Source organism: Palaemon carinicauda, chromosome 12 (genome assembly GCF_036898095.1).
Source record: "Palaemon carinicauda isolate YSFRI2023 chromosome 12, ASM3689809v2, whole genome shotgun sequence".
Lineage (NCBI taxonomy): Eukaryota > Metazoa > Arthropoda > Malacostraca > Decapoda > Palaemonidae > Palaemon > Palaemon carinicauda.
In genome coordinates this window covers 148,780,187-148,807,281 of record NC_090736.1, presented here as the reverse complement: position 1 = coordinate 148,807,281, position 27,095 = coordinate 148,780,187, and the positions used below count along the sequence as shown (strand labels likewise).

At 43.5% G+C, this 27,095-nt stretch overlaps 1 long non-coding RNA gene across 1 annotated transcript in view; it reads right to left on the bottom strand.

The window, feature by feature from the left end:
• The window catches only part of LOC137650689 (uncharacterized), a 40,025-nt gene extending 13,450 nt beyond the window's left edge, over positions 1 to 26,575 (bottom strand). Inside the window, exon 1 of the long non-coding RNA XR_011046054.1 lies at positions 26,471 to 26,575. This is a non-coding gene — a long non-coding RNA (uncharacterized lncRNA). The remainder of the gene's footprint in view (positions 1 to 26,470) is intronic.
• Positions 26,576 to 27,095: the final 520 nt, after the last annotated feature.

Genomic DNA, 27,095 nt, shown 5'->3' with positions numbered 1-27,095 from the left:
ATTCATCATATTCTTTATCAGTGTGTGAACAGTTTTCATAAGCTGCCCAGTCTGCCTCATCTATCTTCCATTTTGGTGGACACTGAGAAGGAAGATTATGGACATAATTTAACATTATTGGCCAATGGTCACTGCCATGTAGGTGTTCATTTACTGACCAAAGGTAGTCCAATCGAATGGATGAGGAACAGATTGACAAATCAATGGCTGATGTAGAGTTGTGGACTACATCATACCTAGTTGGAGAACCATCATTCATTAGTATTACATCATTGTTGTCGATTAATTCTTCAACAAGATTACCCCATCTATCGCACACATTTCCACCCCATAAAGTATGCTTTGCATTAAAATCACCCATTAAAATAAAAGGGGCAGGAAGCTGATTGATCAAGTCTTGGAGGTCAGAAAGTCTAAGCCTTCTCGGATTACCAGCATGATCTAAGAGGAAAAGTTCTAAGGATGGTTCAATATATAGCGAGCATAAAGTAATTTTTTTCCCGATATGAGTTCTAACTGCACATGCCTGTAGTGGTGTATTGAGTGGGATAGTTTCAAATTTTACAGATTTGTGAATAATAAAACCTGTACCACCTTGAGCTCTTGCAGCTTGCAAAGGAGGGGATCTACAAAAATGATAATTGAGTCCAGGATTAAATGGTTTGTCACTGATCTTGGTTTCCTGTAGACAAATTACCTTCATGTCTGAGTCCCTGGTTAAAGTTTTTATTTGCTCAATGCTAGTACTTAGACCTCTGCAATTCCACTGGATGATAGACATTATCTTTTGTTATTATTTTTCTTTGTCTCATTTGTCTTTTGGGACTTTTCAGATGAAGCCATGTAAGGCCTGGAGATGGAAGGCTTTACTAGGCCACCACTCTTCTTTTCTTTCTTTCTAGGATCTTTATAAGAGTCAACCTTAGGATCATGAGCAGTAGGGCACTTACCTGACTTAGATGAAGGTGAGGATGATGGGGACCTTTTCCTCTTTGGAAGATCTTGTTTTCCAATCTCCATCAAATCAGGTAGAGATTCTGCCTGAGACAATAAATTTAAGGTGGTGGAAGCCACATTGGCTTCCTTGGAGGATTGCGCTAGAACTTCAACAGTTCGAGCACTTAGCCCAAAAGGCTGGGCTACTACCTCTAGGGGAGATGCTCCTATCAGTGACAATACTTTTGGTGTATTGGAAACCATATTGACCTCTTTGGAGGTTTGTGCTCTGGCTTTTATAGGCGGAGCACTTGACCCAGATGGCTGGGCTACTACCACTAAGGGAGATGCACCTGACGGGCCAGGTGCTGCCACTGGTCCCCCTGTGGTAGTAAGGGGTAGTGGATTATAATCTTTTGTTGGCATCTTAACCGCGTGAGCAAAATTAAGTTGCCGATTGAGTAAATGCTTTGCATAACCTACACTTATATGTTCAGCATTTGCTTTCAAGATTGCAGCTTCTTCTTTCTTGTATTCTCTACATTTTTTATCATTTGATTTATGATGATCTTTACAGTTTGCACAGGTTGTATCTCTGTTGCATTGGCCATGTTCTAACAAAGAACAGTTAATACAGATCTTCGTATTATTGCAGTACCGGGAAGGGTGACCGTACTTGAAACAATTAAAGCATTGTAAAGGCCTAGGTTTATACTCTCGAACACGTACTCTTTCATTCTCAATAATTATATGATCTGGTATAACAGGGGTTTCAAATGTTAAAACTACCATGCTTGTTTGAGGGATCTTACTTCCTTTCCAAACATTAGCAGGGCACATGTCCAGAATTTCCGGTTCTGAGAATTCATATAGATCTCTATCAAAAACTACTCCTTTACCATAGCTGAAGCTCATATGTGGTTTAATATCCTTAATAGGATCAATTTCTGCAATCTTCATGCCACAAAGCATGTGAGCTTGAGTATCTGATTTTGCATTAATCAAAACAGATTGCTTACCGTATCTACTAATATCCTTACTTTTAATTAAACCAACTTTTTTTTGTATAAATTTACTAATCTTATAATAGTTATAATTATCCATCTTCCTAGATGCAATTATCCATGTTGGGGGCTTGGGGGTTCTTACTTCTGGAAGTCTATGCTCTATTTCTTTTTCCATCCATTCTTCTGGTTTATATACCTCTAGGTGTCTTGGTGCTTTATCACATAGAGCCCCAGAAATCAAACAATTGTCAATTTTTATGCTCTCTAAATTTTTATTTGCTTCTAAAGCAATCTCAAAACTTGAAAATGATACCCAAGCTTCCCAAAAGCCTTTACTACCATTAAGCTCCATTAAAATTTCTTTGATTGCCCCAAATCTACAGAAGGCTTCATGAATTATGTCATAGCTACAACCAATTGGTATGTTTTTTAAGTGGAGAATTTTCAGATTTTTTGTTGGATCTGGTAATGAGCCAGAACCAGAGAGTAAAGTATCACTGTTAATACAAGTATCATTTTCCACCAGTGCCGATAAATTGTCTTTAACAACACTGGTCAGAGAAGTATTGTTGGAGGAATCCTTTTTATTGCCGAGGTTGTCAACAGAGCTTTCCCTATTTAAACAAGCAGAAGTCGTCAACGGTGTCTGGGGTTCGCCATTTGATCCAGGGGTACGGGGAATATTAAGTTTACTCATTAATTATTTTTTCAGGGGGAGGGAAGGGGTCATAATAACAATGAAGAAAAACAATGGAAAAAAAATAAAGTTCAAGGGAGAGAAAAAATTAAGACTGTCTGAAATTCCAAAGAAGACACCGTTAGCCTTTCCCGGAATTAATTTCTCCACCAATGACACCTGTGAAAGCTGCTTACCAAATGTCCACTCCCTACCCTACCACAAAGGGATGGTACCACTATGATTAGAGTGGCTCAAGTGTATGCCAAACCCGCTTGATGGGACCGAGAGCATTTCAAGAATACAATCATCCCCACTCTAATCATAGTGGCAGGCAAACCGGACAGAATGCCGAGAGTCCTATCTCTATGAAATCGCCAACCCCTGGAATCCGAAGGCCAAATTTCCTACGAGATAGTTCCGCGTGCCAGTATGGGAATACTGACACTCCTAGGTGTCCAAACATTTTCGGGCAGTTGGCAAGACCACCACAGCTCCCACAATTGATTTTGAAATAAAAACCAATCATGGATACAATGTCCCCTCTAAAAAACCTGGACAGTGAAATGGGTAAGAGAGTTTTGACAGCAAGGTTGGAGACAGCTGATAATTATGAAGGAGGAATAAGCAATAAGAGGTAATAGAAAAAGAATGAGAGAAATTTAGAGTCAAACTGAGGAAAAGAAATTCCCCAGTTCGAGAGCCCTCTTGCCCGTCACTAGCCTTCAGCACGGGAATGATATGCCGTGCTGAAGCCCAATGACTTCATCAAGGCATTCTCTCGTTAAGAGGGCCCATCGGAGGAAGACCCCAGGGGAGAACTGTCTTGCTTGGCTTTCTTCTTCCTGCAGCGCCCAAATTTCTCACACTGGGAGGCAGAACACTCTCGAGGCTTGTCGCAGGGCACACCCTGCTCACAGCGACGCCCCCAGCAGGTTGGACACAGCAGACTGGGATCTGTGTGCAACAAAGACAGTGAGGTGCCACATGGGCGACCTTCCCACCCACGACATGTTTGCATGGAGTGTGCAGAAAAGGAGTCACACACACCTGGTAATGCAGAAAAGGAGTCACACACACCTGGTAAAGAGAAAAAGCACATAAAGCAATGGTTGGTAAGATCTAATGGTTAAGCCTTTGGAGAAGAAGAAAGCGGACACGTCTGATCTCAACCAGCCAAAAGAGAAATGTGAGGGAGCTCTGTGAGCTGTGTGTGTGGAGATAGGAGTCTGGGGTACCCTCCAGCCAACCTCCTACCTACCCACAACAGTGGTTAGGTAGGGTTGTCACTTCACCTTTCAGTCTATTGGCTACCTTCACCGAAAGATAATCCATATAAGTAATGTAAGGTTTGTTAATGAAGGAACAATACTGTTATGACCATTACAGTATACAAAGTTTGCATGACAAACAAATGACAGCACCATGTTTTTGTGCTCCTTTCTATGAATTCAAGCCTCAGGGTAAATACTGCATCTAATAATAGTTAAATGACCAGCTGCTTTAGGTCAAGCCATCTATCCTACAACCCTAAGAAGTAATAATAATATCGTCATAGGATCAGGACTTGGTCTTGCACTGCATTCCTCTTAGTGAGTGGACAGTATACCTTTCACAGATTTCTGCATTGGTATTAGGAGGACTGTAAATCAAGATTTTCATATAAACCCATCAGTAATATGACACATTAGGAAAACTATAATTTGTATTTTTCCTAGCTATACAAAGCCAAAGCTCTTCAAGTAGGAGTATTATTTCAGCGATAACTGAAATTAGCTGTTAGAGCTTTTGCGGGGTGTAATTACCCTCTGCTAGTTAGTGGAGGAGGGTAGTGTGGGTAGACTAACTACCTTGCTCACACCAGCACTCGTAAACAACCATCAATTTGCAATAGTGTCAGGAATTCCCGGGGGAAGGTTATGGCGGGACCAATATGTGTAAAGAGCTCCAAGTTTGTATAGTTAGGAAAAATTAAAATCATTCCAAATTTGTCATTGGCTCCAACACTACTGTACAGTATATAAAAACCTTACTCTCTTTACGTAGGAGACTCACTCCATGGTGGGTGGGTCCTAAAACCAACTGGCTCGTGACTGTCCTGGGGGTGAGACTCTGCATTGCTCGAGTTGTTTACAGGGACCTCTGACACTTTGTGATCCTTATACGATGACGGCCTGGGCAATCGGTGCTAAAAGCAGTTTAGCATTATGACTTGACCAGCTAAGCTTAATGTTGGAGCTAAACTTCTCACTTATCCTAGACACCGCCAGACTCCATCACGCTTAGAGAACGGGGACATATATACAGTATACTGTACACACATCAAGTTACACCTAGAGCTTAGTACCCACTTGCAGTCAGAGGTGGTCAGCTTGCAGAGTTCCTCGGATATTAAGCCTCAAGAAGAATTACCAAGTCACTCGCACATTCATTCTCGACTTATTCGCAGGTAACATCTGCCCTCAACCGACTGCTACTTGTCCTACAAGGGAGCCGAGGTGTTATTGACCATATTTTGTGCAGCCACCACAGGACCTAAGGTAAACGTGTCCAGGTTCCTGTGGATTATGTCTTGCAGGTAGCGGCGGTGAACGTTTCTACACGACCGCTTATTGTACCTGCTCTACAGAGAAGTTCCTTCTAAATGCCAGGGATATGCTGACACCCAACATGAGCAGGAGGAAGATGACTGGAATGTGAGGAGCCTGGTTGTATGGCTGTTCCTATTACCTATCTGATCCAGGAAGATAATAGAGTTCATTGTAATCTTCCTCCTGATTCCCTCTGCTCACAAAGAGCCTGTTGATCTGAGAAAGGGATCTAGAGTTTATTTTTAAATATTTCCTTAGTGCCCTAACAGGGCAGAGGAACAATTGGTCTGAGTCATCAGTTACGGAAAGGATCCTCTCAATCTGGAAGGGCCCGAATCTGGGATTGGCTACTAACTCAGGGACGAAACTGAATGTCACTTGCCCCCATCCCCTTGAATGGATGTCAGGACAGACCATGCAGCTTGCTGACTCTCTTGGTAGAGGCCAGGGCTAAGAGAAAAACAGTCTTCAGGGTCAAGTCACGATATCATGCTTGATGAAGGGGATCGTATAACGCTCCTTCCAACTGAGGCCAGGTGCACAAAATTCTGTATGAGGGGAGAGAATTCCATTGAGGAGGAAATGTTACCCCTGTTCAGTTTGAAAACGAGACTCAAGGTCAAGCAATAGCATTTCACCACTGACACTGAAATTATTTCCTCTTAACATACAGGACCTCTGCTATTGATGGTATAATGGCATTAAGGAGAGAGATAACCCGTCCATGATACCTTCCACAAACGACAGACCACTTTGTCTGCAACCAGTCTTGAAAAGCTTTTCTTTGCGGGAGGGTTGCTGATTAACCTCCAGGCATTAAGGAGAAGCAATGGAATCGCTTGATGGAAGATCTGCACGTATGGTTGTCCGAGTATACCAGTAGTGGGGGGAGCTCTCTCAGTGCCTCTGTGAGCATATGCAGGTCCAGGAGCCATTCTGCATATTGCCACAATGGAGCTACAGTATTAGGGTCATCGAGAGAGATCTTGCAATGCCCTGACTTTGTTGAAATGCCTCCTTACTAGGGGGAATGCATAGATGTCTATTCTGTCCCACAGATCTTGGAAGGTGTCTTGCCAGATTGACTAGAAATCCAGTACTGGAGAACAGTTCACAGGAAGATTCCAGTTCAAGGACATCGCAAATAGGTCTATTGTCGGCAGACCCCAAAAAGTAACAACTCTGTTGGCTTTCTATTCTTTTAAAGACCATTCAGAGCCTGCTATCCGAGTTCTCCTGCCGAGATTGTCCGCCAGTACATTTTTCTTGTCCAGGATAAAATGGGCCTAAAGGGCTACCGAGTTTTTTTTTCCATCAATCTGAAGATTTCCTAAGCTAGTTGTCAGAGGTGCTATAAAAAAGTACCTCCTTGCTTGATTATTCGACATCACTGTAGTGTTGGCGCTCATCAGCACTATGGAGTGCACTGAAACGAGCCAATGGAATTGCTGGAGGGCTAGAAAGGCCACCCTCATTTCCAGGAGGTTTACATGGCACTATTGCTCAGATCGGACCAAAGCCCGGGTAACGTGAGGTGCAACAGATGAGGCCCCCCACCCTTTTGATGCATCTGTGAAGAGCAACAAATCTGGGGGAGGAGAGAGGTGGTCTACTCAGGTCTCTCTTTTGCTCTTGACTTACCGGTACATGAGCGTTTGGTGGGTCGAGGTGCCGAGACCAAAAAGTCTTCAGCTGCCACTATAGAAACTAAATGCATAGATAGCTGTTAGGAACCAACTTCTCTAGAGAAGTTAGGTGTCCCAGCAGCTACCTCCCTCTCTCTGTTCCTCAGATGGGAAAACTTTTCCTAGTCTGCTCATGATTTTCATCCCTAGATATACAATCTCTTGAATAGGTTGCAGGCGAGACTTCTCATAATTTATCACGATCTCAGATCCTGGAAAAGGGTGGGAAGCCTGTCTTGGTCGAGAAGGGTCTCCCTCAAATCTGCTAGAACTAGCCAGTAGATAATGAAGGAGACGAATGCCATTCTAGTGAGTTTAGGTGGACAATAGGGTGAAGATACGAGTGAACACCTGAGTTGCCGTGGACAGGCCGAAACACAGCCCCCTTGAACTGGTATATCTTTTGCCTAATGTGAATCTCTGGTACTTTTTGGAGAATGGATGAACATGAATCTGGAAGTACTGTACGCATCCTTGAGGTCTAACGACATCATTAACTCGTGCGGTCTGACGGCCTACCTGACTGAGCCGTCTACATCTTGAACAGGGTTTGTTGTGCAAACTCATTCAAAGCTGAGAGATCGATGACTGGTCAGCATCCTTCAGACACCTTTTCCAAAAGAAATACACTAAATGACTGTAGAAGCCTGAAGACCCTTCCGAGACCTTTTGGAGAGCGCCCTTTTCCAGCAGGGTCTGGACTTTGGCCCAAAGAACCTGTTCCTTCACGGATCCCAAATCTGCCATCATCAAATGAAGGGTCGGAGGCAGGCGCGAGTGCAAACGGGACAACGTACCCCTCTCTGCGTACGGAGATCGACCAAGGTTCGACCTCGTGGAACACCTACCTCTGCCATCTGCTCTCCAGGCATCCTCCTTACCAGTGGATTGGTTGGGGGAGAATGCACTCCCTAGTGGGATTGTCCACGTTTATCTCGCTTGCCTCCCTTGACCCTCTTCAAGCCCTTAGCTTGAACGGGTTGTTTGGGACCTTGGGTTTTTGTTGGCTGATTCTTCTGTAAACTCTTCTTTGACCCCTGGCTCTTCGTTAAATATCTGTGGTGGTGGCAAAGAGGAGTAGGGGCATGGGGTCATAGCCCTATGGAGGAGGGAGTCCTGTCTCTTTCCTCCACCTTTCTGCCACTGCCTCAATGTCCTCCACATTAAAGAGGAGAGAATGACCATCAAGGAGTCGCATAACCTCACTGCCTCTCTCTTTGGTACCTGCTGCTAGAATTTCAAGAATACCGCATAGCATCGCCTCAAAACCCAGCTGACACACTGGTTCACGATGTTCTGTATTAGGAACTCAAGAGTTCTCATCCCTGAAAGGAGGGAAAGTGAAAAAACCTCCCCCTCCTCTGAGGAGTAGAGAGGTCCTCGCGGTGAAGCCACCTCTGCCAGTGGCTTTGCAGGCATCCCCCCCCACAAGTGAACAAATGGGAGGACTGCCTGTCCTAGTGGAAACGTCCTCTGCCAGATCCCTTCTTTTCCCTTTCCTCCACGAAAGGACTTCTTACCACGAAAGGCTTGCTTTAACCCCCTTTGACCCTGCTGTTTCGGGTCTCTAGCTCTTTTCGGTTGCGGTTTCAGCTGTGGCCGAGAGGGGTAAGGTCTAGCTGTCAAGATCTTCTGGATGAAGGAGTCCTACCTGGATTTCCTCCACCTCTCTACCACCCACTAGACATCCTCGGGGTTGAACAAGGAATTACCCTCGAAAGGTGCATTCCTTAGTCTCGCCACTTCGGCCTGAGGGAGATGTCTGTGGAACTTGCCTATGACTGCCTCTCCTCTTCAGGATAGTATTAGCCCAAAGGTTCACCACCTGATGGGAGAGAAACTTGATGGTCCGAGTGCCATACAATAGGAAAGTCTCCAAAGACTTCCTGGAGGACTCCCAAGACAGATTCTTAGATCGAATTAGTTGTCCTAAAGACCCCAACTAGAAGTCAAGCCAAAAAGTCACCTGCATGGCGTACTTCCCAACCTTCTCCTGGTTGAGGATCTCGGAGGCCGAAAAAGAGACGAAGTCCCGTGAGTTTCTCGAAGGGCGTAGCCTTCGAGAGTGCCTCTATAGTGACTGAGAGGCAGAGTTGGGAGAGACTTCCAAGAATCTCGTACCTCCTCTGAAACACATATGGAGGAAGTAGGAGCTTGGAGGATAAATTGGAGTGGAGCGAGGAGGTGGACCCAGTTGCTTGGTATACTGCCTTCTGCTTGGCACTCCTCAACCCCTTTGACCAGGCAGAGCTGCACTGGCCCACAGGGGTTTTTGAGTGTCGTAAAACTGGTCGAGGACCATTTACTTCCCATTTAGAGGGGCTACCGATGGATCTGGTAGTCAATTGACGGATCAGATGCAGGCTAAAACCTGCCAGAAGGCATGCTCAGATTCCTTCCTCTCATCCACCGTTAGCTTAGGGTTAGTGGCGGCTGGCAAAGCGTCGTCCTCGGGATCGCTTTGCCCTTCCACATCCGAACTCTCACCCATAGGAGCCTGGAGTGGGTCGTAGTTGTCGACAGGATTGTCCGGAAACGGAAAAAGTGGAGGAAGTGCTCACTTCCAGCTGCCTAGGAGGCAGCAAAAAGGGAAGCCTGGCCAAGGATTTTGGGATGGTGTTTAATCTTTCAGCTCCCTGCTACAAGGCAGGTGTTCCGAGGTCCTAGAAGGATCTGCTGGTCTACGGGCGGGATGGGAGTCCGCCGCGCCCAGTTGCAAGTCATACCTCCTTAGGCACTTCCTCGACTGGGGAGGGACGGAAGGAGTCCCTGTAGCAAGTCCTTGGGAGGTGAAGGACAAATTCTCTTCCTCTTCCCCTTGGGTCTGGCCTGTGGCATCTTGAACTGCAAGGGGCTACCCTGGAGTTCTTTCACATTCTCTTCTCAGGGGAATCTTGCAAGGGGAGAAAGTTTTCTCCCTGCCAGAAGGACCCGCCGGAGTGGAATCCTCCGAACTCCTCCTTGGATTGGCAGGAGGGGAAGCCCTAAGGACGAGAGGCGGCAACAAAGGAATCCTTGAAGTGCCTCCTAAGGACTGGGAGCAGGGAATGACTCCCGTCACGGCCTGATACATTACACTGAATAATGCTCGAAGCCATGGGGGGTCGCGGACTCCGGAAGAACCAAAGGGAAGGTCCTTAGGAAGACACGGATCCCTGGGTTTAGGAACCTCGGCAGGTTTCTTAACACTCTTGCCTGTGGGAGGCTTCCCGGCAGGCAAGATAGGCACAGGCCTACCCTTAGGGATAGGGTCTGAGCGTTGTTGCGTGAGCGACTGACATCTGAGGCGATTGAGGCCTTTGAGACTTAAGTGAGTGATGGGTGTCTCCCTTTGCAGGAGGGTTACCCCAGGAGGGATGATCTTCTGCAGCCAAAAAAGGAGGTGGTACTTCATCTGAGGACGAAGTGACCACCGGGGTGAGGCAAGGTTGGTTTCGCAAGGATGACAAACCGCAAGACCCCTATCTCGACCGAGACGTAGAAACGTCAGACGAATCACTTCATCCGAGAGAGACACCTACACTGGTGGCAAGCGTTGGTTTGCTGGGGGAAGAAACGGAGGCCCCCTGCACTCAAGGTTGTCCCAGAGTTAGAGCACCATTCACACACTACCAACTCCCTGGGGAAGCCGATCGAGCAGAATCAGCGTGGTGAGATCGAGCCTATGGAGAATGACAGCGAGATTTCTTCCCTCTCGAGGCCGACCTCTAGAAGCAAGAATCCCTCTTTGCCTCCTCCTCCTAGCGCCTACCTAATCTCAGCAAACTATCAGGGCTCTCACCCCAAAACTCAACGCAAGAATACTAGTGCATGGAAGAGCGACCCCTGCATGCATGACAGACCGTGAGGATCAATCTCCTCAGAAGACATGAAGGTGCCGCATCAGTGCCCTTCTAAGCCGGGACAAAGCAGCATGGTCTTTTGGATCTTCATCGGCACTCACACCTGAAAAAGATGGAAATATTCCAAGCTTAAGGCCAGTTGTCCCAAGGAAATCTTTTTATTTATTAGGCTTTATAAGAGGAATGAGACGTCTGCACTCCACAGAGCCGAAATAAAAAGTGACGATCAGTTGCTAGTGCTGGTGTGAGTGGGGTGGCTCCCCACTACTACCTGCCACTAACTAGCAGTGGGTTGTTAACCTCACAAAAGCTATAGCGACTTGTTTAAGCTTCGCCGAAGTAAATACTACTTAAAAAGCGAATAGTTTGTATGTTGCGCTGGAGCGTGTTTAAATGTAAATATATGAATGTTTCGTGCGAGTTACAACTATGAAAATTCAAGCATATTGGCTATTGTTAAAGAGCACTTTCAAGCAGTGATTCAGGAGTTTACAGTTGATACAGTGCTTTTCTTTATGGGGGAACCGGGTTATCGTGCATTTTGAATGCTTCTTGTATACATGCTTCTAAAGGGTTAATGATAGTTTATGTAGTCACAATGCGTCAGACGTGTTACAGTTCACTCATCACCTGGGGCCTAGAAATTTCTTCGGCATACTGTACATGTCCTACGACAAACTTCATGATGGACTATTAGGTTCAAGGCCGAAAATAATATGGCCTAACCATACTGAACTCCCCTCACGAATGTTCGTGTGCTCGATCCCGGCAGGGTTTTGCCACCAGCTTCTGGTATATAGGAAGAATACGTTACAGAGGGCCCATGCTCTAATTAACCTCACAAAAGTACACGACACAATAAGATTCCTTAAATAGGAAAATTTTCCCTTGCAATACCTCTTAGGGCACTTCCGCCGATACAAAAAATTATAACAAACCAAAGTAACAAACAGTTCCAACAGTGACAGTAAATAATATAAGGACCATGGTAGCAACACATTCTCTAACCACATTACAAAAGACAAAAATAGCTTGACTCAGGTAGGTCTGAGGTTCATACTCATCTAAGTATTGTTACTACTGTAACTACCTTAATGATTTCAATTGCCATTCCAGCTCGTGCTTCAGTTACAGTAATACCTTGAGATACAAGTTTGATCCGTCCCGGGACCGAGCTCATATTTCAATTTGCTCGTATCTCTCACGAATTTTTCCCATATAAAATAACTAACAAAAAAAAATTAATCTGTTCCCAACTTCAGAAAATATCCCTAAAAATAGTTTATTACAATGAAAAAACATGTTTTTAATTGTTGTAATCAACATTCAACGCTAAAAAAATAACAAATAGCTATGAACTGGTTATGATGCTCAATGAAATGTAACATTACTATGGAGTTCTTACCTTCAAGACAGACGGTAGCGGATAACGGCGGTGTGTGCGGAGGAGGAGGAGGGAAAGAGGAAGGGGAGGTGAGAGACTTGACGGCAACATTACGTAACATAACCTTAACTTTAAATTCAACTTGAATGAAATTAGTAACTTTATTCACCTTAAAAGAAATTAGCTTACTGTACACACACACTTAAAAATAAAATGTTTATCTTACGTTACACTAAACTTAATTCTAATTTTGTTTTCATTTTCATCTTTTACTTTTCTTCTTGCGGCTTGGCTCTTTTTGCCTCACTTTCACCTTCCAGTTTTTGACAGCCTTTTTAAAAGGAACCTATCTAGGCATGTTTGCTTTTGTCTCCCCTTCAAAATGTTGTGAAAATGACGCACACAAGTGTCGTCACAATAGGCTAATGCACGACCACACGCCAACTTGTCCGGGTGACCCTTTTCCATAAAATTAGAAAACTCCTGCCACTTCACTAATATGTCTGATTTCTGCCGTAGAAAGGCAGCCCTCGTCTTCCACCACCTCCTTGCTACTGAGCTCCTGCAACACCTCCAAATACTGCATCTCCTGGAGCTCTTAATTCCTGTATCATGAGCTCTTCCTGATGCTCCTCGACAAGGTCGCTCACTTCTGCCTCGTCTACCTCCAGCCCCATGGACTTTCCGAAAGACAGAATTTCATCCATCACAATAGGTTCGAGGTAATCAGGGTCTGTCGTATCGAACCCTTCAAAGTCCCTCTCAGCGACGGAAGTTGGCCACAATTTCTTCCATGTTGAATTAAGAGTTTGTCTTGTGACAACCTGCCATGCATCGTTAATCATTTTCAAGCAATGGACGATATTGAAATGTTCCCTCCAAAATTCACGAAGGGTGAGATTGGTGTTGTATGTGACATCGAAGCATTTTTTGAATAAATGCTTCGTGTACAGTTTTTGAAGTTGGAAATAACTTGTTGGTCCATGGGCTGGAGGAGTGGCATGGTGTTGGCCAGGAGATAAAGGACCTTGATGAACCTGAACTCATCAAGAATGTTCTCTTCAAGACCAGGAGGGTGACCAGGAGCATTGTCGAGGACCAGGAGACATTTCATTGGCAGGTTTTTCTCCGCCAAATATTTTTTGACTGCCGGACCAAAGCACAGATTAACCCATTCGGTGAAAAAATGCCGAGTAACCCAAACCTTAGAATTAGCGCGCCACATCACTTGAGTTTTTCTTTCAAGATCCTTTAGCTCTTGAAAGCACATGGGTTTTCAGAGTGGTACACCAGCAGTGGCTTGACCTTACAGTCACCGCTGGCATTAGCACACAAGGCTAGAGTTAACCGGTCCTTCATGAGTTTATGGCCCGGTAGTCTTTTCCTCTGCCGTCATGAAAATCCTCCTGGGAATTTTCCTCCAAAAAAAGGCCAGTTTCATTGCAGTTGAAGACTTGTTGGGGGATGAAGCCATGTCGGGGGGATAACCAAGGCAAAGGTTGTGACTAAATCCTCCGCGGCTTTCGAGTCGGAACTTGCTGCTTCCCCATGCCTCACAACCAAATGTATCCCAGTCCGTTTTTTTAAATTATCCAGCCAGCCCCGACTGGCTTTGAAGGTTTCCACTGGCGTCGAAGTCTACCCTCTCTCGGCTGCTTGCTTCCCTTTAAAGTCATCATAGATTCTACTGGCCTTCTCGCATATGATCGTCCTGGTCACGCTATCTCCCGCCAACTGTTTCTCCTTTATCTATAATAAAAGATAGGCCTCTCCATCTCGTCGTGAATATCACTACGCAGCTTGGAAAGGATGGTTACTCCTTTGGAAGGCTTGGTGCTCTTTATAGCATCCTTCTGCTTGAGGATGGTACATATAGTCGATGTACTCCTCTTATATTGGCGCACCAGCTCAGTCACTGTTACGCCATTCTGTTTTTCTATTTTTTCATGCTTCATCTCCATTGTCATCGTACGCTTTTTCTTTTCAATATGATATTTTCATAAAATAAATTTTTGAACATACTTACCCGCTGGTTATATAAGAATGGCTATAGTCCCTTGGACGCTCCGCAGAAATTCAAAATCTCGTGGCAATTGCAGATATGCCAGGTGTACAGTAGCGCCCTGGCGATAGACAGGCCGAACTATTCCAACCAATTCAGACCTTCCATGCCCCTTGGTCTCTAGAGGGGAGGAGGGTGGGATTATAACTTATATAACCAGCGGGTATGTATGCTCAAAAATTTATTTTATTATGAAAATATAATTTTTAAACATAAAACTTACCCGCTAGTTATATAAGAAAGGCTGATTGACACCCTTGGTGGCAGGTCAGAGACAGCAACATAATTGGAAATTCACTTAAGAGGTAAATATAACCACTTAAGAGGTTCGTACCTGATAAGGAAGCTGACTTCAATGGTTCTCTGTCTCATTCTGTCTGCTATCCTTACGAGATCCAGCAGTCCACCCAGGGGGCTGAAGATCTCTAGGAGCTGTCAAACAGTGCAATAACCTATAACTTGACAGGACCTCAACTAATACCCTTGTTCCGGGCACTCTCTAGGAACAAAATGACCACCTGACTAAATCAAAGATTACGGAAGATTGCCGACCAATCTTCACGTACAATCATAAAAACATATATAAAAGTTCCAAGAGGAGAACAGGGGTACTAAGAATTTAGGGAAATGTAGTGGTGGATGTTTCACCAACTACTGCACTCGTTACGAATGATCCCAAAACGTAACAGTCCTCACAAAGAGACTGGATACGGTATAAGTAATGCAAGGCGAATACAGGATTACCCCTTCAAAAGGCTGTATGCACGATGCTTTGCAGAGAACAGTTTTGTTTAAAAGTTACAGAAACTCCCACAGCTCTAACTTCATGAGTCTTTTATTCTTTCGACAGCTTAAGGTCCGTCTTACCACAGTGTGAGTGAGCCTTTGTAATTTATGTCTATAAGAAATGATAGGGCGTTTTAGACATAAGTAGCGTAGGCTTCTTGACTGCGCACCAAAGAGCCTCTGAATAGCCTCTTAACTCCTTTAGTCCTGTCCTGATAAAACTTGATCGTTTTAACCAGACAAAAAACTCTCAACTCTTCACAAACCATATCCGAGAGAATAGTGATCTCGAAAGATTTAGGCCATAGATGAGAAGGACGTTTGTTTACGACCAAGAATTCAAGTGCAAAGAGCATATGGCTTATCCGTTTCTGAAGTACATGTTCTTGCTAAAAGAGTGAACTTCACTGACTCTCAACAGTTGCCAGACTTACTAAGAAAAGTCTTCAAAGTCAGATCTTAAAAAAAAAAAAAAAAAAAAAAAAAGGTCGAGTGTAAAGGCTCAAATCTGTCACTACCGCGGAATTTCAGAAACAACCTCTAACTTCCAGGCTGGCGAATCTTGCTGACGCTTCTTAGTCATCTCAAACGAAATGATCTGAGAAGATCTAGAGGGTCTTTATTTGATAGATCCAATCTCCTGCGTCTGAAGACAGCTGCCCGCATACTCCTGTACCCCTTGATGGTCGAGGAGGAAAAAATGTGCTTTCTTCTAAGGTCTAAGAAGAAATAGGCCACTTGTGTTTTAGAGTTACTAAATGAAGAGACTGCTTTAGCTCTACACCACTCAAAAAAACCTCCTATATGGGCTGCAAAACCTTGAGGTAAAAGTCCTTTGTACTTTTCATACTATATACACATGACATGTGGTTTGGCCTAGAAAATAAGCTTGTTGCATATGCAGATGATGCTACTCTCTTTGCATCAATTCCATCCCCTGAATGTAGATCTGGGGTTGGTGAATCCCTTAATAGAGATTTAGCTAAAATTAGTGCATGGTGCAAGTTATGGGGTATGAAGTTGAATCCTAACAAAACTCGAAGTATGATTGTAAGTAGGTCAAGGACAGTGGCTCCTCAACATCCGGATCTCAGTATTGATAATGTTTCTTTAAATTTGTATGACTCTTTCAAAATTTTAGGTGTGTTTCTCGATAGCAAATTTACTTTTGAGAAACATATAAGGTCTGTGTCTTCTTCAATTGCACAAAAAATTGGCTTACTGAGAAAGTCTTTTAAGATATTCGATGATCAATCTATTCTGAAGAAGTGTTTTAATTCTTTTATTCTACCTTGTTTTGAGTATTGTTCTCCTGTCTGGTCTTCAGCTGCTGATTCTCATCTTAATTTGTTGGACAGAAACTTACGGTCTATTAAATTTCTTATTCCTGATCTAGATATTAATCTCTGGCACCGTCGTTCAATTAGTTCATTATGCATGTTGCATAAGATTTTTCATAACTCTGACCATCCTTTACATTCAGATCTCCCTGGACAATTCTATCCTGTTCGTAATACTAGGCAGGCAGTTAATTCTAATAGCCAAGCCTTTTCCATCATAAGACTCAATACTACGCAGTACTCTAGAAGTTTTATTCCAGCTGTTACCAAGTTGTGGAATGATCTTCCTAATCGGGTTGTTGAATCAGTAGAACTTCAAAAGTTCAAAGTGGGAGCAAATGCTTTTTTGTTGACCAGGCGGACAAGAGTCTTTTTATAGTTTATACAGTATATGACATATTTGTTTTTGACGTTGTTAGTAGTTTATATATGACATATCTGTTATGACGTTGTTACTTTTTTTAGAATGATTTATTGTTAATTTGTTCTCTTCAGTTATTTATTTCCTTATTTCCTTTCCTCACTGGGTTATTTTTCCCTATTGGAGCCCCTGGGCTTATAGCATCTTGCTTTTCCAATTAGGGTTGTAGCTTGGATAGTAATAATAATAATAATAATAACAAGCGATAGCCTCAGCTGCCTCCTTCGAACAACCCTCTAGATCTTAGGGGTTTTCCGAAATACTGGAGGCAGCAAGACCTAAAGCTTTATGGTTTAAAATAAGACGTTCGCGATCCTGACACAGGGAAACTGTCTGATGGCATGCTTCCAGCATGCATCCAGCATGGGCCCAGCATGAGTCCAGTATGGTTCCAGCATGCTGCATATACTCAACATGCCGTAAGAGTGTCAAGATCTATACCGCCTCCCAAAACGCATCCAGATCGGTCGCAAGAAACCGATATCGAAGCTAGGATTGTTAAAAAGTAGCATCAACAACGTGAACCTCATGCTGTGAGGTTAAGACCTGATCGCGTGTAACCAGCGAGTGTTCAACATACTTTAAGCCAAAAGCTTGACGCGAGGGAGCGTTAGCTGCGTGGCCAGAGAGACGCAAAGGAGAGACAACAATCTGTCTATACTGCTGTGAGAAAAAGACTTGACTATGTGTCTAGCATGCGACCAGATTGCCGCATGTGTTTGCATTGCCGTAAGGTATCAGCGTGCTGTATGCGTTCACCTTGCCATGAGGATACAGCGCGCTGTGTGCGTCCCGCCTGTTGCAAATCTACAGCGTGCCGTGAGGAGGCGACAGCATTGCGTCCGGTCAGCGGCGCAAAGAAGCAACTGTTTGTCTATCATGACGCAGTGAAAATCCTGACTGACCTTATCCAGCATATGTCCAGGCTAACACATGCGTCTAGGTTGCAGTGGGATTTCAGATTGATCCGTTTGCTGAGAGCTGTCCGCGTGTAGCATGCGTCCGCATGAGCGGTAGTCGCGTGTCCCGCAGAACACGAAGGTGAGACAACTTGTTGAAAGGATCAACCTTGACTGTCAGAGTCCAGCATACGACCAGACTGGCGTCTGTGTCTGCGTCTGCGACTGCGTGAGGGAGAGACCAGACTGGCGTCTGCGTTTACGTCTGCGCGAGGGAGAGACCAGACTGGCGTCTGCGTTTGCGTCTGCGCGAGGGAGAGACCAGACTGGCGTCTGCGTTTGCGTCTGCGCGAGGGAGAGACCAGACTGGCGTCTGCGTTTGCGTCTGCGCGAGGGAGAGACCAGACTGGCGTCTGCGTTTGCGTCTGCGCGAGGGAGAGACCAGACTGGCGTCTGCGTTTGCGTCTGCGCGAGGGAGAGACCAGACTGGCGTCTGCGTTTGCGTCTGCGCGAGGGAGAGACCAGACTGGCGTCTGCGTTTGCGTCTGCGCGAGGGAGAGACCAGACTGGCGTCTGCGTCTGCGCGAGGGAGAGACCAGACTGGCGTCTGCGTCTGCGCGAGGGAGAGACCAGACTGGCGTCTGCGTCTGCGCGAGGGAGAGACCAGACTGGCGTCTGCGTCTGCGCGAGGGAGAGACCAGACTGGCGTCTGCGTTTGCGTCTGCGCGAGGGAGAGACCAGACTGGCGTCTGCGTTTGCGTCTGCGCGAGGGAGAGACCAGACTGGCGTCTGCGTTTGCGTCTGCGCGAGGGAGAGACCAGACTGGCGTCTGCGTTTGCGCGAGGGAGAGACCAGACTGGCGTCTGCGTTTGCGCCTGCGCGAGGGAGAGACCAGACTGGCGTCTGCGTTTGCGTCTGCGCGAGGGAGAGACCAGACTGGCGTCTGCCATAAAGGAGAGACCAGACTGCCACATGCGTCTGCTTTAACGCTTTCCGTAACACGAGATGATCTCTGCGAGGAAGCGTTGCTGAGCATCAGAGAACTACGCTGTCTGATACTATCGGAAGACCGTTTTCTTGGTCTATGGTTGTCCTTAGATTCTTTAAGGAGAACTTTTCTCCCCGAAAATCGTAAGCGCCAAAATAAGATGAAATTGACCACTTTTAGCTCAGACATAACATACACTTGCGGGGCACCGTGTGCGCCAACTCCGCCGTGAGCGATCGCTGTAAGATATCATCAACCATAGTCCCGTGACCGACCTGGGAAAGTCCTTATGACATTTCCAGCGCACCTTGTGCGCGACCTGAAAGTATCTAATGCTGTAAGATATCATCAACAGTAGTCGATAGTCTCCAGAGGAAAGTACTAGACATTCCCCCAATCTGGGGGAGGAGAAGAAGCGTGAACAGAAGTAAACTGAGCACCTTTTCCCTCGAACTACGTGTCTTACACGATTTTCGGTGCAGACACATCGCCTTCTTCCGAAAAGAAAACCTCCGGCGAACATTAGTTACTGCAGGATAGGTTATCAGGAAACATACAACTCATGAAAGGCCTTGGGCGTATTGGTTGGTGTCTACCAAGTCTAGGTTTTGCGTCCTTCGACGAGGACAAACTCTTTCTTCCCGGAAAGTGCGTAAGATTCCAGAGGAAGAGTTAGGTTTGTATGCGACTTGTCTGACTTCCGCTTCTCTCGTGGAAGAAAACACGCTAGATTTCTTCCAGCTTAAGCATCGCGACACGCCTGCTGTGAGGGTAAGTCCTGTTCGCGTGCGTTCAGGACGAGTAACTTCCTAGTCTAGCAGAAAGGGAAAACTTAAAACGCCATCCTCATCAGGGAACTGCGTCCTATTACGCAGAAAAATGTCACAAGATCCGTGATACCATAGCGATGACGAACTGATCGCTTCAAGACATTCAAACTTCACTCTTCTTAAGAGACTACGTTACATGGTTGTGATGTCAAAGTTCGTCAATCGTAGGCGAAGAAAACATCTTCACTTCGTCATTCCAAAGCGGAGAGGGAATGTCTTGGAATGCATCGACAGGATCGCTCGGTGGAACATAGGTTTAGCGCACAAGGTCCGCGATATACCTCAGCCTTTCGACATTCCTTCTCCCAGGGGTTGGGAAGTAAGGAAGAGGTGTCGGGCTAAAAGCAAGACGGACACGAACAAACACATCCTCCAGTGCACTGTACTATGTTTAAGAGTCACTGAACAATAGCGTTTTTAACTATAATACATTAAATCATAAAAGATCTGCCCGTTGTGGGAGATATACTCATACGCTCTATTCTCATAAAGGCCTTAATGCACTTCCTGCTGTTGCAGCTGCAGGCGCTGCTGCACCAACTCTACAGTTAGGTTCGTTATGCTGCATTGAGGACGCGTTATTGCACTGACCTATCAGCACTGTCTCTTTACACTGTTACTCTTCTGAGAACCATTTAATGTTAATTTGTTTATTTTCTTATTTCCTTACTGAGACATCTTTCCCTATTGGAGCACTTTGTGTTAAAGCATCTTGCTGTCTCAACTAGGGTTGTAGCCTGGCTAGTAATAATAATAAAATAAATAGACACACCTTCAACGCAACTAGCGAAAAACTCTGAAGTCGGAACGAGGAGCAGCAGGTATAAAATAAAAGGGAAACTCTTCAGACAAACTCTCATGAGTTTCTGAAGGTCACTCCCTTCCTCCTACAAGACTCTATCCTAGGTAGAGAAGTCTTGATTCCTAGGAGTCCACTCCTTAGGATTCTGAATTCTGACCTCAATGCTTAGAGGTTTTAATTCTAGCTCTCCCAACCAAGAATTAGCCCAGCAGGCCTTGGTCCGAGAATATAATATCTTTCTAGTTAAGATTTATTTCTTAATCTAGCGCCTGGCGCAACAATGTCCCAACGCTAGACGTTCATGGTCACGTAGACATCAAAGTCTATTGTCATAGGTAGCGAAGAGTCTGCACTGACGCTGTCGCTCCGGCCCGCTACCGCTCCGCCCCGCTACAGCGTCTGACTGACGCTGCTGTCTGTCATGTCGCTTGGTAGCATGCTCTGCTGCCTGGCGATCGTCGTGGCGCCAGGATAGACTGACACACGGCGCTATGAGCGGTCAGTTGGTGTTGAGAAGCAGGTACTCGAAGCAATGCATCCACCTTCTCCCACCGTTGAACATTGCGGCTGGTAGGCCGCCATTGCGACAATGAGTCATCACCGGAATAGGCAGGTCGCCTGTGCAACACCGCGTCAAAACCTGAATCGTGGACACCCAATCGCACTGCCAACGGCAGACTGATAAGACTGCATAAACGAAGGTAGTTGCTTTTTCATGTTTAACAGCAAAGACCAATGAGAATCAATCTTGGGCGACACGTATGCAGCATTTTGAAACACGAACCCGCCTTCTTCGTCGATTCCATAGCGCTCCCCACTGTCGGGAGACGAACACCCATCTGGTGGAAGCGGCGGCACCATGTCCGCGCTGCAAGAATCGTAACACACGAAGAATGATTCTAATTTTGTTTTCAGCCGCGCCTGAAGCGCGTCCTCGCTTAATGTTAGAAAACACTTTTACCTCGCTTTACCTATAGCGAGGGTGAGCGTTCTGGGGATCTACAGAAAACGCTCGAGGGGACTTCTGTTCAGGTCTTACAAGACGGTAAACGCCAGGCTATGCCTCTCGATTCCTTTCGCCGTTCGACTTAACTTCTCCCCTCGGTCCAGGAGCTTGAGAGAGGTCTAAGGCTAGGATAATAACAGGTCCGAACAGAAGCACTCTCGAATGAATTGAATAAAATTCACTGTACTAATTTAGCACTAAAAATTTGCATTTTACTCTTTGGTAAAAATTATATTTTCACAATTATTTAAAACCAAAGTATACACTCTCAAACAAAATGACCCCCGAGAGAGAGACTTGCTATTCTGTCAATGGTTTGAATGGGAATGCAAAAGTCACTGAATCCCATATAAATGCAACAAAATATTAAATATAAAACATTACCTTAATAGATATGACAAAAATATCTCTATAAATCAAAACAAACCCTTATATTAAGGGGTTCCAATAAAAGGCGTATTATCACCCGTAACCATTGGAACATCTACAATTACTATACGAACAATTTTAGTATTCCAAAAACCAACAAGTAAACAACGAAACACAGAATCGTAAGCTACATCGATTGTCAAGAATACTACGTCGTATATACATTAATTGAACCGTAACTTCCTTTAATCTTTGACTAAAGAAAAATACTGAAATAACCAATTAATTGCGGAATAATATGTTCCTTTAATCTAGTACTACATAAAAACTTGAGTCTGTAGAAAAATGTACTATTCATAAAAATCGAGACAAAGAAAAATCAAAATATCGTAACGATACTGAAAACTGCGTAACATAAATAAACTGAACGCTAGTTACTCTTTGAAAACAGATCGAGGATTATCCAAAGAAAACCTCTTAAAAGGACAAAAATTTTCTTAAAATAACAAAATCCTTTAACTTGATTTATAACTTAATACTTCATAAGAAAGTATTCACTTATCATTCTTTGTAAAAAGGCAAGTCAGACTTTTAACTTACGTCATAAGGCTGTGACGTCATCAATGGACGAGATGTTTACATCCTGCCATTATGCTTTCGTTAGGTTTAAGATAGGTTGAAAAATTTCTAACCCTACCTTTCAAGTTATAAACACGAGATCACAGATCAAACTAACAAATAGGCGAATGCCAGAACCCGAAAATTAGGTGTACATCACCAAAATACTTCTAAAATCCTGGTTAATCACGAGTGAATTCCAATACTTCTTGCTCGCAAGAGCGCAGGGAAGGTCTGAATTGGTTGGAATAGTTCGGCCTGTCTACCGCCAGGTCGCTAGTGTACACCTGGCATATCTGCGATTGCCACGAGATTTTGAATTTCTGCGGAGCGTCCAAGGGACTATAGCCATTCTTATATAACCAGCGAGTAAGTTTTATGTTTAAAAACCCTTGTTTGCACTCGCTTACTTTGGACCCATTGCTTATTTATTTAATTATGCACTGATTAACACAAAAACACAATAAAAGCAAACACTACAGCCGATGCTTGGAGATAACTTTACGCAACGAAGATCCAATGGGAAAGACCGAGCGATGCTGTCCTGGTGAGCAGCCTCTCGCACATTCGGCTAACTGGCGGCCGCACAGGGAACTACCTCATATCCCAGGAAAAAATTTTGCTCGGAACTCTCCTTGTATCTCAAATTTCTTGTATGTTAGGACAATCTCATCTCAAGGTATTACTTCTCTAATTTATAGGACAAACGATATGTGTAAATGTAGGAACAAACGATTTCCTAATGGGTAGTCATAGTTATAGTTTAGAGTGGGGCCATGTAATGCTTATTCAACATTATTTGGGTAGTATTACGAGTATCATATCTTTGTTTAAAGGTTAAAAGGTCACTCATGAATGGCAGGGGCAAGGAACAGTGTCATTGCCCTATCGAGTAGGACAATGCCCTAGAGACTCGCCATATATACGTGTGATCGGCGCCATGCCCCTTCTCCACCAAAGCTAGGACCATGGACAGCCAGGCAATGGCTGCTGATGACTCGGAAGATAACCTATAGGCTCCCCCAAAACCCACATCCTTAGCTCACAAGGATGGTGAGGTAGAACCAAAGAAACTAACAAGTTTGAGAGGGACTGAAACCTCAGTCTGGCGGTCGTCAGTCAGGGACGTTACTACACTGGCCATTAAAACCCTAGGGAATCATGGTTAATATATGATAATTTCATTTCTAGTGAAACGAATTCATTATGAGATATGAAATAATGCTTATCATTTTGGCCTTTTTCTCGGTACGACTAATCGGAGCTGGGGCATAACTTTCATATCGTTTGAAGTAAATGTGAACCCTATTTTAATTTCTAAGGCCATAGTTTACCTTTGAGAGTAAGAGAGTTATTGCCCATGCATTGTTTGCCTTTGATTTTGGCAGTTTTTTGTTTTTTGTATGATGTAATCATTAGCGGGCTTTTTGAGCCAATTAAGAGCTTTTAAAATATTTATGCACAAGTTCCTGGAAGTTCTTTTACAAAAGCGACTTTTCCCATTCCGCTAAGAGCACACGACTACAGTTGCAAGTAGTCTTCCACATGGGACTTTAATGAATTTCAAAATTCATTATAATTTCATCTACTTTTTGTGAGAACTAGGGATTAGTGGGACAATGTTTATTTATGAGCGAAGCGAGTCACGATGGCGCAAAAACCATTTGAGGGAGGCGATATAAACAATGAGTAATCATGATACTGTCATTTCCCACCACATACACCAACCATATATTTTTATGGTATAGAAAAAAAAAAAAAATAAATAAATAAATAAAAAAAAAAAAAAAAAAACAGAAAAAGCTTCACAAATAAAGGAATGCAGTATTTTATAGAAAAACTCACGTTTCCTTCAAAAATGACCATTATTGTATTGACATTGCAAGTAAATAGTTAATAAGAGAAACCCTAATATCCCACGGTAATAGGAGTCACCTCACCCAGTGGCAACCTGGGCTTTTGGGTGGGAAAATTTTACGGGTGAATTGATGAATAATGGTAAAACTAACCTTTTCTTCTCTATACATTATTCTCTGGGGTGCATAAAAAATCCACAAAATACTAGGATCCATTCCCCTGAAATGTCTATACATTTCACTTTAGTTTACATTTTACAAACCACACGTATACGCTCCTGTTTCTAAATTTGTACATACTATGTGACCTAGGTAGGGGGATCCAGGGGCCTTGCCTGTTGGCTAGGTCTGTGACCTGGGGAAGGAGGGTCCAAGGAGCTTGCCTCGATTAGGTCTGCGACCTGGGAACTACTAGGTTGGGTTAGGTGGGGCGTGTTATGTTCTGTGGTCTTTTACGAATCACAATAATAGTAACTACAGTAATCACTTTTTGTTTTCTGTTTTCACCCAGCCAAAGTTCTTCATGAAGGGGGAGTATAACAAGAGGATGGTATAACTGCAGTGGTAATAAATTCATTGAAAGCACAATATTTACCGAAGAAAATCAAAGTATCACAATTACCGGCAATTCATATATACCTCGGATGGTTTTTGTTCTACCATGGCTTACTTCATTAGCAAAAATAAACAATTTCACAGCTCCTGTTCTGGCAAACGGAACATGGATGTGCTGCGCAAAGCATCCCCGTGGGTCTTTATTAATGCAACTGAAACCTACACATGCGTAATAACACCACATCTCCCAAAGGTCATAAACCCTAAAATTGTTTTCACATTTTAATCGATTGATAGGCAAGTAATTGTCGCAGGTCAACTGCCATAAGTTATATTAGGGTATATCTAACTAAATATTTATTTACGAAGGAAATAAAGGATATTTACAGAAATCTGAGTTTACTATAATAAAAACGCATTGTTCTTATTAGCCAAGGTTTTTCCCTCAAACTATAATATAACCCAGAAATGGATAAAACACTAGATAGCAAGTGTAAAAAAAAAATACCATGCAAGATAATAAAGTATCATATTTAGCCCATCTTGTTTCTCCTACTCTTCCAATAATACTATATGTGCATTTAGTTCATTATAACACGGGATCATGTTACTTAAATTATTGCGTAAAATGTGTTGCTGTGACCAAATTGATAGACTGACAATGACTGAACATATAAATAATATGTTAAGAAATTGTAACTATCATATTAAAAACATAGCATTTATCAGTAAATCCTTAAATGAAAAATCTATGGCCATACTCAATCACCACATATTTTCAAGAATTGATTACTGCAACTCACTGTTCTATGGCTTATCAAATTATCAGCTGAAGAAAATTCAGAGTACAAAACAGAGCTGCTAGATTAATAAAAGGACTACACAATAGGGATAGACTTACCCCGGCACTAATTAAATTACACTGGCTGCCGGTAAAGGCGAGAATCTAATACAAGCTACTCTTACTAACGTTTAAGATACTGAACCAAAATATCTAAAAGAATGCCTGAACAAACTAGAACTAAAAACAAATGTTACCATAAGACACACGAGTGACAAACATAAGACTATCTGAACCAAGAACAAACAGTACATTTGGTGAAAGGGCTTTTAGCTACTGTGCACATAGACATTAAAATAAACTGCCAACTGAAATGAAGGTCCTAAAGGGAGCAATTGAATTTAAGAAGAAACTAAAGACGTTACTTTTCACAAGATCATATGATTTGGAAGATGCTACACTCAAAGAATTGTGTAAGTTACAATGAAAATGTTTCGTTAGATGACTGATACGGACCCGCCCGAGAAGTTCATTCGACTTCAGAGGCGTGTTGGATTTAACCCCAAAACAAGTAAACAAGTAAAAGTAACTAGTTAGGGGTGTATGTATGATAGCGGCCACCTGTATGTTTGATTACGACAAACTTAGAACACGACAATGTAAGGTGGGTAGCAGGGGGGAGTTAGGTCCCCCGTTAGTTAAGTGGATAAAGACACGGCTTGTAGGTTAGGGGGTGGGGAAGTTTTGGATAGTTGATGTCCACATTTAATCCACACGGAAGGACCTGGACGCTGATATACAAAGGCAGTACTAGTTGGCCATAAAGGACAATACATAATTATATAATGTTACCTTGAAATTCCCAACGGCCTGTAGTAATCTTTATTGCTGATGTTAATTGTTTTGAGGTATAATGTTTTAGTATAAAAAAATCCAGCAGTCAGACAAAGCGTGCCTCGAACGTGTAAAATTCCTGTATAGAATTGAAAATAACATGGATTTTCTCTCTTTGGTATATCTAAAGCCATGAACTAACCAGATTTTACTCATCCTCACTTGAATCACCAGCGAACTTCCATTATAAATCTGCCAACAAAAGTACTTCGTGAAGTCATCTCGTACATGGTAAACACTGTCATAACATACTGACCTTACTGAAATGACTACAAATTTAGCAAATTCCGAACAAATCCAAGGATCCTACACAATTATGTTACCGGGTGACGTCACCTCCTTAAAAGAAAAAAAAAAGTTGTCTTAGCATCGCCATCTATTGCAGACGCGCCCTACTAATTAGCTAAAAAAAATCTGTGGAGTTTTGGTATTTTGGAAGGTTCATGTGTTACCATAAAAGATACACAATAATTGGTATATTATTATTCATCTAGTGATTTTCCATAGATCTATATTAAGTCACATTGATCATTAGAGTGCCTATATTCTTTTTTTTTCTACTTATAGGCTATAACTAGTTGCTTGTTCATTTACAAAATGCAAGTTAAGGTTATGCTGTTTATTTCATGTGTATGTAATGCAAATATAACTTACAGAATATATGAAATACACGCATCTGAAATAGGACCTGGGCTTAAGACTAAACTGGGGGGGGGGGGAATAAGAGGTGGATGGTCTAATAATTCCTCAGGCTTCTTAAGTCACAT